General features: G+C 30.2%; 1 pseudogene; it reads left to right on the top strand.

The window, feature by feature from the left end:
• The first annotated feature begins 348 nt into the window (after nt 1-348).
• Nucleotides 349-468, top strand: LOC112210729 (U4 spliceosomal RNA; annotated as a pseudogene).
• Nucleotides 469-10,058: the final 9,590 nt, after the last annotated feature.

The following is a 10,058-nucleotide window of genomic DNA, read 5'->3' as shown; positions in this document are numbered from 1 at the left end:
ACCCACAGGAAATTAACTTTTTTATTAAAGTTATGATGAAAAAAACAACGGGGTTGGGTGAAATTCGAAAATTTTGAATAGCCTTGAGGCTCGATTATGAATCACTACAGATCACAATGGAGGAGCCGTTTACTTCATGTGCTAGCCTTAATAACAAATAGATTGCATATAACTCGGATGAAAACACTGAGAATGTGGGGGGGGGGAACTTAGCGGATGGCCTCCGCAGGTAGAACTACTGGACAATGTTAGTTGTATTTTGACCCATCAGTGTAGATACAGGTACCGCCCTCGTAGCTAGAGGGAAGACTTAAAAAATATTGCTTGAGTACTTTAAGCTTGACTACTAACCTTGCGCAGAGGCAATATCGTAACCAATGAAGGTCTACTGAGGTGCGATTATTGCTAGTTGAAAACAATTTAGATCTAGGTAGTCCGGAAATCTTTGAAAATAAATATGACTTGTTATGCACAAAGTTTCAATAACTACTTACAATTATGTCCTTGAAAAATAATTAAAAAATAGACTATTAAGACATCGGAATGAAAAATGGTGGCTAATTATTTTATCTTTTTATTTTAATATTACACTCTGTGATGTTTTTACACAATGGTAATGTGTATCATAGAGCCCATTCACACCATAGTTGCAGATATATAAATTAATTGATAGCAAAATAAAAATAAAAGAGAAAGAAAAAGAAAAAAAATGAAAACATATATATATATATATATATATACACACACTAGAATATACAATATTTTTCTATATATACAAATAAACATTGTGTTAATATGTTTTAACAAATACCATGGAAACTGCTTCTTCTACGAAGTTAATTATTGAGAACTAATTTATGATCAATTAAGCAATACAAACACCTATTATTTAACAATTATTTCGCGTCATCTTTACGAGGGTGCACACTTTACAAACTAAATCCAATCTCAGACTATCATATTCAGAAATAAATTGAAATAAATGACAGAAGTCATAAATTACTAAATCTTTATTACAAAAAATATACGTTTAAAGAAAAATTGTGCATCATTTTTATTGTTTTGATAATATTATCATCTGAGATTCCTTCATAATAAAGGGATAAATCAAAATATTCGTATAGTAGCATTGAGTACCAAATGGGTCTTTGGAGGAGTGTTTTTGAATTTGGAAGAAAATAAAAATATTTTTGATGGTTTTTATAAAACTAAAATCTAACAATATTACACAGAACGTTTTTTTATTATTATTTATTTTTCATGTAATTGTTTAATAGTAATATTCATTATTTGAAATAGTGATTTATTTTAATTTTCATAATTTTTTTTCTTCATATCAATGTTTTTTTATTTCCTTACCAAAATGAGATAAATCCAATCTTTTTACTTTAATTTTTTAAGTAGCCTTAACATATTTCACAAATCTATCAGTAATGTAGTTTTAACATTACTGATCCAATCGTTATATTTTCAAAAAAACAAGCACCTAAATAACGTATTATTCTGTTTTTCCAGAAATGTTTTCAAATTTGGATTTATTCCCTTTTTTATTTCCGCCGGAACTGTAAATGTCATACCGCATAAAAAAATTATTTTTCCTGTTGAGTGTAAATTTCTGTGTTCATCCACGGTGTAATGTTTTTTCGTCAAGGTTTTGTATGTCGACAACTTTTTATTATTTTGGGGGCGATGAAAGCAACGGACAACTAAGGATCAGGTATCTATTTACCCCAGACGAACTTGTCCGAGGGGAAAGTTTCCGATTAGATGTTCGGTCCACTAACTCTCTCGAAACCCTTCCCTCTCCGCGATGTTATTCCTTATTGAAGAAACGAGAGCTGAAAACTGCAAACCGGAAAATAGCGATGAGGACAATGATCAGATACAACCTCACACTTCGGTCGAAGGCCAGTCTTCCGTAAGGGTTTAATTGGTGAAACTCTTCTGATCCAAAATATGTTTGACGTCTCCTTCCACCTCTGTGCCTATTTGTAGCAACATCTGACACGGATACTTTTTCGTTTTTCCAAAACGATTGGTTTGTTTTGATTGATGTTGTTGTCTCGAGGGTAGAAAATTAATTTTATTTTAGCCGAACTGATATGGATCGGCGTTCAACATACTCGATCCCTATAAAATGCGAAATGAAATCTTTCAAACGGTTTTCGAAAGGATCCTCATCTCTATTCTGGTGCGTGGTTTAATAAAATTAATTAGAATAGATTTACAATAAGATAAATATTATGTTTTAATTATTATTTTTAACTCTTTTGAATAAAATAAATTTAAAAAAAACTATTGACTTAAAAATTATGATTTTAAATGAAACTGTTGCATAGATAAATATTGAAAGATAATTAACGGAAGTTTTTAAGTAAATAGATTTAATTGGTTGTTATGTTTTCTTATTATTTTTTGTCACTTATTACCATTTTTTTTCTTATTTATTTTATTTTGTTTTATAGTGTTTATCCAAACCTGATCATTATTAATAAAGATATGGCACCATTAACTATGTGCTGTGTACTACGTACTTGGTATGTTTATTGTTATGTTGAGGTCCCCATTGAAAACTTTATGGGTCGTAGCAAGATTGATATTTTTTATCTATCATTATTTGTTTATTTATTTATACTTACAATGAGATATAGTATTTTATTTTAAATTTAAAAAAAAAGGAATCTATTTTTAAAATAATAAAGCTTTCATTGCTGCCAAAATATTTAATATATAATACTAAAAGCAAAATATTTACTATAATAATATATATTAAAGTTCATTAAAAGTTAAACATCATTTAATTTTAGATTGGTATGGAAGTTTTTAATCAAACAAAAGAAAATGGTAAAAATATGAAAAATCAATGATATATCGTGCAATGATCCTTGAAAAATAATAATTATTCTAATTAATCACGATTAAACTGTTACTTGTTCAGTAAGAGCATCTTTCAATTGTTTAATGCGTATTCAAGAGAGATATTGTTTATTTTTTACAAGCCGTGCTGCCCTATTTTGTTTAGTTACTACATAACTTATCAATTATTATTAGACATCATATTAATACATTTTGGTTTGTTTATTATCTTTTTGTTTTCTCTGTATCAATTTCCAGAATATCATAACTAAACTAATGCTAATATCTAGATTTTTTAAAAATCTCCATGTAGTATGTGGATCAAATGTATTTAAGTGAAGATACATGGATCAGTGATAACATAAAGAAATAGTTATTCCATACACGTGAATAATAGTTATGTGTAACTATATATACTATAGTTATTATTAGACAGTGAATAATAGTTATTATTCGAAACACGAAATCCAAAAATGTTTCACAGTTGTTTTTAGTAAGCCTGCCCACCTTCCCGTCCGTTACGCGTATATCACTCCTCGTCGATGCGATGCCTGATCTTCAAATATATAGTAGCTAATCCACGGCCATCTAAATAACAGCAACAGCGAGATAATCCCCAGGAGGTGTAAATAAAAAACCTTCGGGGGGAGAAATAACGACGCTGCGGTACATCTCGGATTACGTGGGCGACCCGAGAAGGATCCGAAAATTACTGACCACACCATACGCGATGTTTAGGCTCTACAGCTCCGCGTGTTTATTATATTAGGCGTATTTCAACTTATCGAATAAATTCGGATTCCTCGGCTCTCTAATAAACGATCCGTCGGTCTTATAGTTGGTGGCTATACTATCATGAAATAAACGTATTATTTGCTGATATATAGTGTCAGGGTGTTGAAATTTCTATGGCTCCTGTCATGAAAAAACGAAATTTCATAAGCCATAACTTTCATACCTAAATTACTTGAATAGGTAGGTATATATGTAAATTTTTGTAATCATGCACATTTCGTCCATCCTGAGTGAATTATTCGACACAAATCATTTTCGGTAGGCTGTAGTATGTAAGATATTTAAAGATTTGAAACTCTCGATGTTTTCAAAGCTGTTGGGTATTGAAAAAAAAATTAAATCTTTTTTTTTAGCATGACCATTTAATGAATTTATTCTATGTAACATATATCTAATGTCAATATCCACATACCGATCTCTTATTTCATAGCAACAAAACTATTTTTTTTGTTTCAATCTCAAAATCTTTGATAATTAAGACTTAAAAAAGTTATTTATAAATGTGACACTTCGCATCTAGTTAGTCATTATTCAGTTATAAATAAAATATAAAAAATATATTTTTCTCATAATTATAACAGAAATATACTGTAAAATATGTTTTACGAAAATCAAAAAGTTATTGTTTACAGGAGTAAGTATTTAAATAGAGCAGATCTGCAAGTAAATATTAGATAATAACATACAGATGACAAAGTCTAAAATACATGATATAAGTGAAAAAGAGGAGATTGTTTGTATAAAAGGGATTTTAAAATTTAAGATATAAAAAGTGATCTAAGAAGTAATGAATTTAAAAACAAAAATTGTTTTGAAGTTGTTATGATGTTATTTTAATATTTAATTTATTTTTATTATTAGATGCGAGATGTGTTTTATTTGTATTATTAGATGTGATATGGGCAATTAGCCTGCAAATGAGATTAAAAACATTTACATCGATATTTAAGGTATGGCCAAAAATATCAGTATGTAGTTAAGGAAATAATTGTAATTATTATAATAACAAAAAAAATTTATAGGTTGTCTCCTTGAAAATGGCCTGTGGGCCGAAACGTTGGAGTTTTTTTTTAAGAATAAAAGTTGAGAGTAAAATGGATCAAAATTGTGTATGTTAATAATAAAATAAACCACAATCATATAATAAATAATTAATCTAATACAAAATAATGGTAAGCTGGGTTAATATTTTATTTCAGATGAAATTATAGTTTAGATTTTATCAAGCATATTGATAAAACATGAAACTTATTAGGTTTTTTTTTTTTTTTTTTTTTTTTATTATAATAGTACAAAATATTTGAGATGTAAAAAGTTGATATATTGCGTAAAGTTTTGTAATTGTATATTTTAAAGGATTATTTCGAAATTGTGGAAAAAAAAACATAAACGTCAGCAGGTAGCATATTAATAATGAACAATATTAGTAATGTATAAAAATAAATGAAAGTTTAGACTTGGTAATTGACTATCGTCAATATACACCAGAATTTCTCTTTAAGAATGCCCCTCTTTAACGGAACCCCATTCAAAGGACAATTTTATTAACATTTCGGCAAACAAGATACAAATTTAACACACTTGAAACCATCAATATGAAACCTTTGTACTTCTTATCCTAAGCACATTTATTTGATTCCCCATCAGGACATTTAGCCCTCTACAACGGACTAAAGTTTAAATAAAATACTGTGCAAACTCACTATTTCAGACCTAAATTTGTTGGTCATTTTCTTTTAGAAAATTAAATAAGATAATACTATTTTTTGTCTAGTATATTAAAACATTAACGAAAAAATTTAGATGTGACTATCTCGCATTTTTTTTTTATTAGTATCAAAATGGTACTTCTGTATCTTTTGGACATAGGAGGTATCGGTCACAGTTTATGCGACGATATATACATAATTTTTTCATTACATTTTTTGTTATTTTTATACTTACCCCTTATTAAGAGACACCTCTGTATAACGGACAAAATAATCTTCTTCATAGATATCTGTTAACTAGTAGCTTCACTGGATTCTTCAAATTATGAAGTTTATTACACCCCATTAAATACAATGTCAAATATCAGATTAAGTTTGACATTTTCTCAGGAAGAAATATTAATTTCGGAAGACATTTTTAGTATATTTGTAAATAAAAAAAAAATTCCCTTATTATATAAATATTTTTCTCAAATCTTCAACATGACGTTTTATGACAATCGTTCCCATCTTCAAAACGACACAACAGTTCAGAAACTAACAAATATTACACTTTTACACTAAACTCTTAATTAAAAATATTTAATAATATAACATACATTTTTAATATATTATTAATCTTCTTATTATTTATAATAAGTTTCATTGGTAATCAGTTTGTTAACTTAAAATTAATAGTAATGAACAGGGCCTGGACTTTGACTCATCTGATTATGGAATCGGTAATTGTACTTTACACCCTTGGTTTTATACCTTCTCTCCCTCTAGTTAGATATTATATTATTTTAATCCTTTACTTAAGTAACCTACAAACTTCTATAAAACATCGAAATAATAAAAACGTTTATTTATATTTATTTATGTTTATTTTTTTAAAATACAAAATATCGAACTATAAAAAAAAATCAAAAAAATCGTGTCTGCATTTGTAACGGAATCATTATTTTTTTTAACAAACAAAAAAATCTAAGATTGTTAGATAAGTATCTATCGCCTCCTCACATCCTGCCCGAAAATAATTTGGAAGACGATTCAATCACTACCGAAACAATGCGTCCAATAAATCAAGTTAGGAATTCCATCAAAATAATCTCAAAAGAGATCTCAAAAGACAACTTTCTGACGAGGCTGTCCCAATCGGATCTATTAGTGAGTGGTAATAGGCCGTATATTCCTATCTTAAGATGCGCCTTTCGAAACGTCGGCTCCTGTAATTTTTGGGAAACGTTATAAATAAATGTTTGCTATAGGAAATATTTTTCCCTTATCAAAGAATTTATTACAACCAATAAAATAAGCTTTTTATGCTTGGTGAACACCGTTAATAACCGAATCCACTAAGATTCCAAGAGGTTGATGACTTAATCAAATATGGATATCGAGCAAAAGTAGACCCACTACCGAATCTAAAGGGACATTAGGATGGCCAAAACTTTGAGAAAGTACTCAAATTAAGGCTTGAGGAATGCCCAGGTTGTTGAAAATATCCCGGTCGAGGAATGGATACAATCGCTTCATCTTCTCGTATCGTACCCGTCAATGCCAGAGATTCTTTCATCTCTTCTTCCAGAGTTTTTATTTTATTTTTCCCTCGTTAAGATATTCATTTGCCTTATTTGAAAAGTAACAAAACCAGTTTTATTTATATGTTTAAAGTAAAAGCTCGAATTTAAATATAGCCATGATCACATAATTTAGGCTGATTTCCAATGTTAGAAATTTAAGTAATCGACGGATTAACTTAGATACGGTTTGACTGACAACGAGTATGAGGAACAAAATTTTGCGGACATATAGCAAACAAACATATTTATCAACACAGATAACAATTTGTAATATTTCTTTTATGTTTTCCTTTTATAGTAATCCCATAAAATACCATTGATTCCTCTTTATGCATTCCATCCCATTCCTGACATATTAAATGAAATAATGTGCTTTGATACAGTATTAAAATTAAAATTTGTACCTCTACAACCCATGAAGGGTTAAGGGTGCAGTACTTTGTAAGGAAGTGCTGTTAATGGACCAACGGTTGTGCATTTGGTCAAAATCACGCTCGAACGTCAGATCTTTACCCAATTAAGGATACCCAATTTACGAGTATGAGGCCAGTGGACCCCAGGAGTGCTCCTGAGCTCACAGAGTCGACTCATGGCTACAGTTTAACAGGAAACAATTTATATAGTTTACAATACTAAACAGTATGTCACATAGAAATTACCTACTATAAAAGAAAACAATTAAAAGCTAAACGAAAATAAATTAAAATAACATTAGTTAGCCTAACAGACATAGTATGTCACTAAAATAATACATAAATATTAAATTTTTTTCCATATCAATTATCTATAAGAATATATACACTAACTTCAAGAAGGGTTCGATTCTGGTTGTGACAGATAATTATTTATTCTGGTACACTAACTCTGAGTCAACCCTGTGGATTCGGAAGGCTTCTCGTAAAGAGGGCACCCTTAATTCCGGAAAAATCTAGGGAGGAGGAGTGTGGTTCTGACCAAATCAACTCCTTGCACAACCGTTAGTACTTTCTTACAAAATTCTGCACCCCTGACCCTTCATGGGTTGTAGCGGTACAAATTATATAATAACCTTATTTTCCAACATATCTATTTGAGCATAAGGATTACCGTTAATGCGTTTAACCGTATACTTGAAAATATTAGAAAATAAGTATATAAATAGACATTTTTAGGAACCGAAAAGATTTTTTTGTGTCAAATTACGGACGCTAATCTCAAACGGTTTTACTTATATGAAATTGTTTGTTTTTAAAATATGGTTGTTCGTAGATACTTTTAAGTAATAAAATCTATCACATTTTTTTTCTATCCTGTATAATGACTTGTACATCGCTGTTATTGGCATGTAAGAAGACACGTGTTGGCTGACAGCTAGGTTCGGTAAGTTGGAAAGGCCCTTTGAAACCGGATCTGGCTCGGAGCATTGGAGAGGGGATTATGGTAATAATTGGAGTCATTGTCAAAATCTGCGAGTCACACACTCGAAGTGGGTGTATGAATGAAGATGGCTTGCCCCGCGTGGGACGACTATTGTGTACCTCCGTCTAAGTCGAGTGTGGGCCGGAAATTTGTGTACATTTCACGGCCTGAGACAGATTCTTCTTCTCGCTCATCTATCTTCCATCTTCATGTCGATTACAACTCAATTTAGCTGGAATCCGATGCATCAAAACTAAGTGAGCTCCTGAGTTGGTTTTTTGGTACAACTTATTTATCATGAGATTTCGTCGTCGACATGGTTCTGGAAAGGTGATAAATGATATACTTCTTTTATTCTGACTTTCAATAATTAGGATTAATATATTTTAAAAATATATAGAACATATCACGCTATAGAAAAGTATTGGAACGTACGACAATGTCACATTTCACAACAACTAAAGTCGGTTGTGGAGCATGCGTTATACAGCTTTTCCACCTCCCAACGTAGAATTGATATCAGTGCTTGTTTCAACTTTGGATACTTCTTTAATTTTCGCGGCAGCAATGTTTCACCTCAATATACTTTAAATTATTCATTATATATATACACTAAAAAAAAAATAAAGTAGTATTAATGTGTTTTCGTGTTCTCGTGGTTGATATGACAGTAGTAATAAATTTATAAATATTGTAAAAACAACCATGGGAAGTCGAAAATATCTATTCTCTTTTTATTTTCTTTCTGTTCATATTTAGATTCGCCTCTGTCAAATACGAATTTGACATTCAGCAAAATTCTTTTGACTGTTGTTTTAAACATGACATGTAAGGCATGCAGATTTTCTCCTTTAGCTACTTATTGTATTCTTTAATATTTTATTCTTATCCAATGTTTATTACAGCTAACAATGAAAGATAATTATTATTTCAAATAAAGAAATATTTTATCTTAGAAGAAGCTTTTTTGAAAATTCGGTATTTATGTCAACTAAGAATGTTTCAATGAGGAAAGGACCAAGCTTATATTAAAAAAATTGAAACTATTTATTTTTTGATAAATATTGCAATCTGCCTCATAATTGGGCAATATGTAATAGTGATATACACACAATAACAATAGTAATATAATTGATCACATGCACACCAAAATAATAAATAAAAAAATAAGCAAAAATTACTAATACAATTTTTTTATATATAAATATAAATAAAAATATGTACTTAGATAGGTAAAATTTACATCCATATTAAGATGTACTCGCTGGGCCTGACATGTGTGAGTGGTAGAGCAGGGAGGGCTCTTCAAGATCCAACGTAGCCTTCTCAATGCGTCACAGGTATTGAACCAGTGGAGGCTGTGAAAGTGCGCTAAAACTACACACACTGTACATAAGCGAAGAATCTGGCCATTACCAAGATTTTGATAATTGGAAAGATTTTTATTTAATTTTGATAATTTGATTACAATAATGTCAAGGGCGTAAGGGATATGAAGGTCATGGTGTAGTGTTCTGTTGGAAACTTAATAGGGTGCGTTGACTTTGGTTCTGAGAATTCCATGTTCCATAGGTTCAGTTAGGTCTGAGAATATCTCATAAATTAGGAATTTGTAATATGTATAGAGATGAGATGTCTTTTGTCGAGCATGAACCCAAGATACCATAATGTATCGGATCTGGAAAGTAGGGTGCTATTAAGTAGAACAGGAGGAAAGAAACTGCGGTGAAGGGTG

Source organism: Halyomorpha halys, unplaced genomic scaffold, assembly GCF_000696795.3.
Source record: "Halyomorpha halys isolate HHAL.00 unplaced genomic scaffold, Hhal_1.1 Scaffold1714.1, whole genome shotgun sequence".
Taxonomy (NCBI): domain Eukaryota; kingdom Metazoa; phylum Arthropoda; class Insecta; order Hemiptera; family Pentatomidae; genus Halyomorpha; species Halyomorpha halys.
The sequence above is the reverse complement of the archived record's forward strand: the minus strand, read 5'-3'. Positions and strand labels throughout refer to the sequence as shown.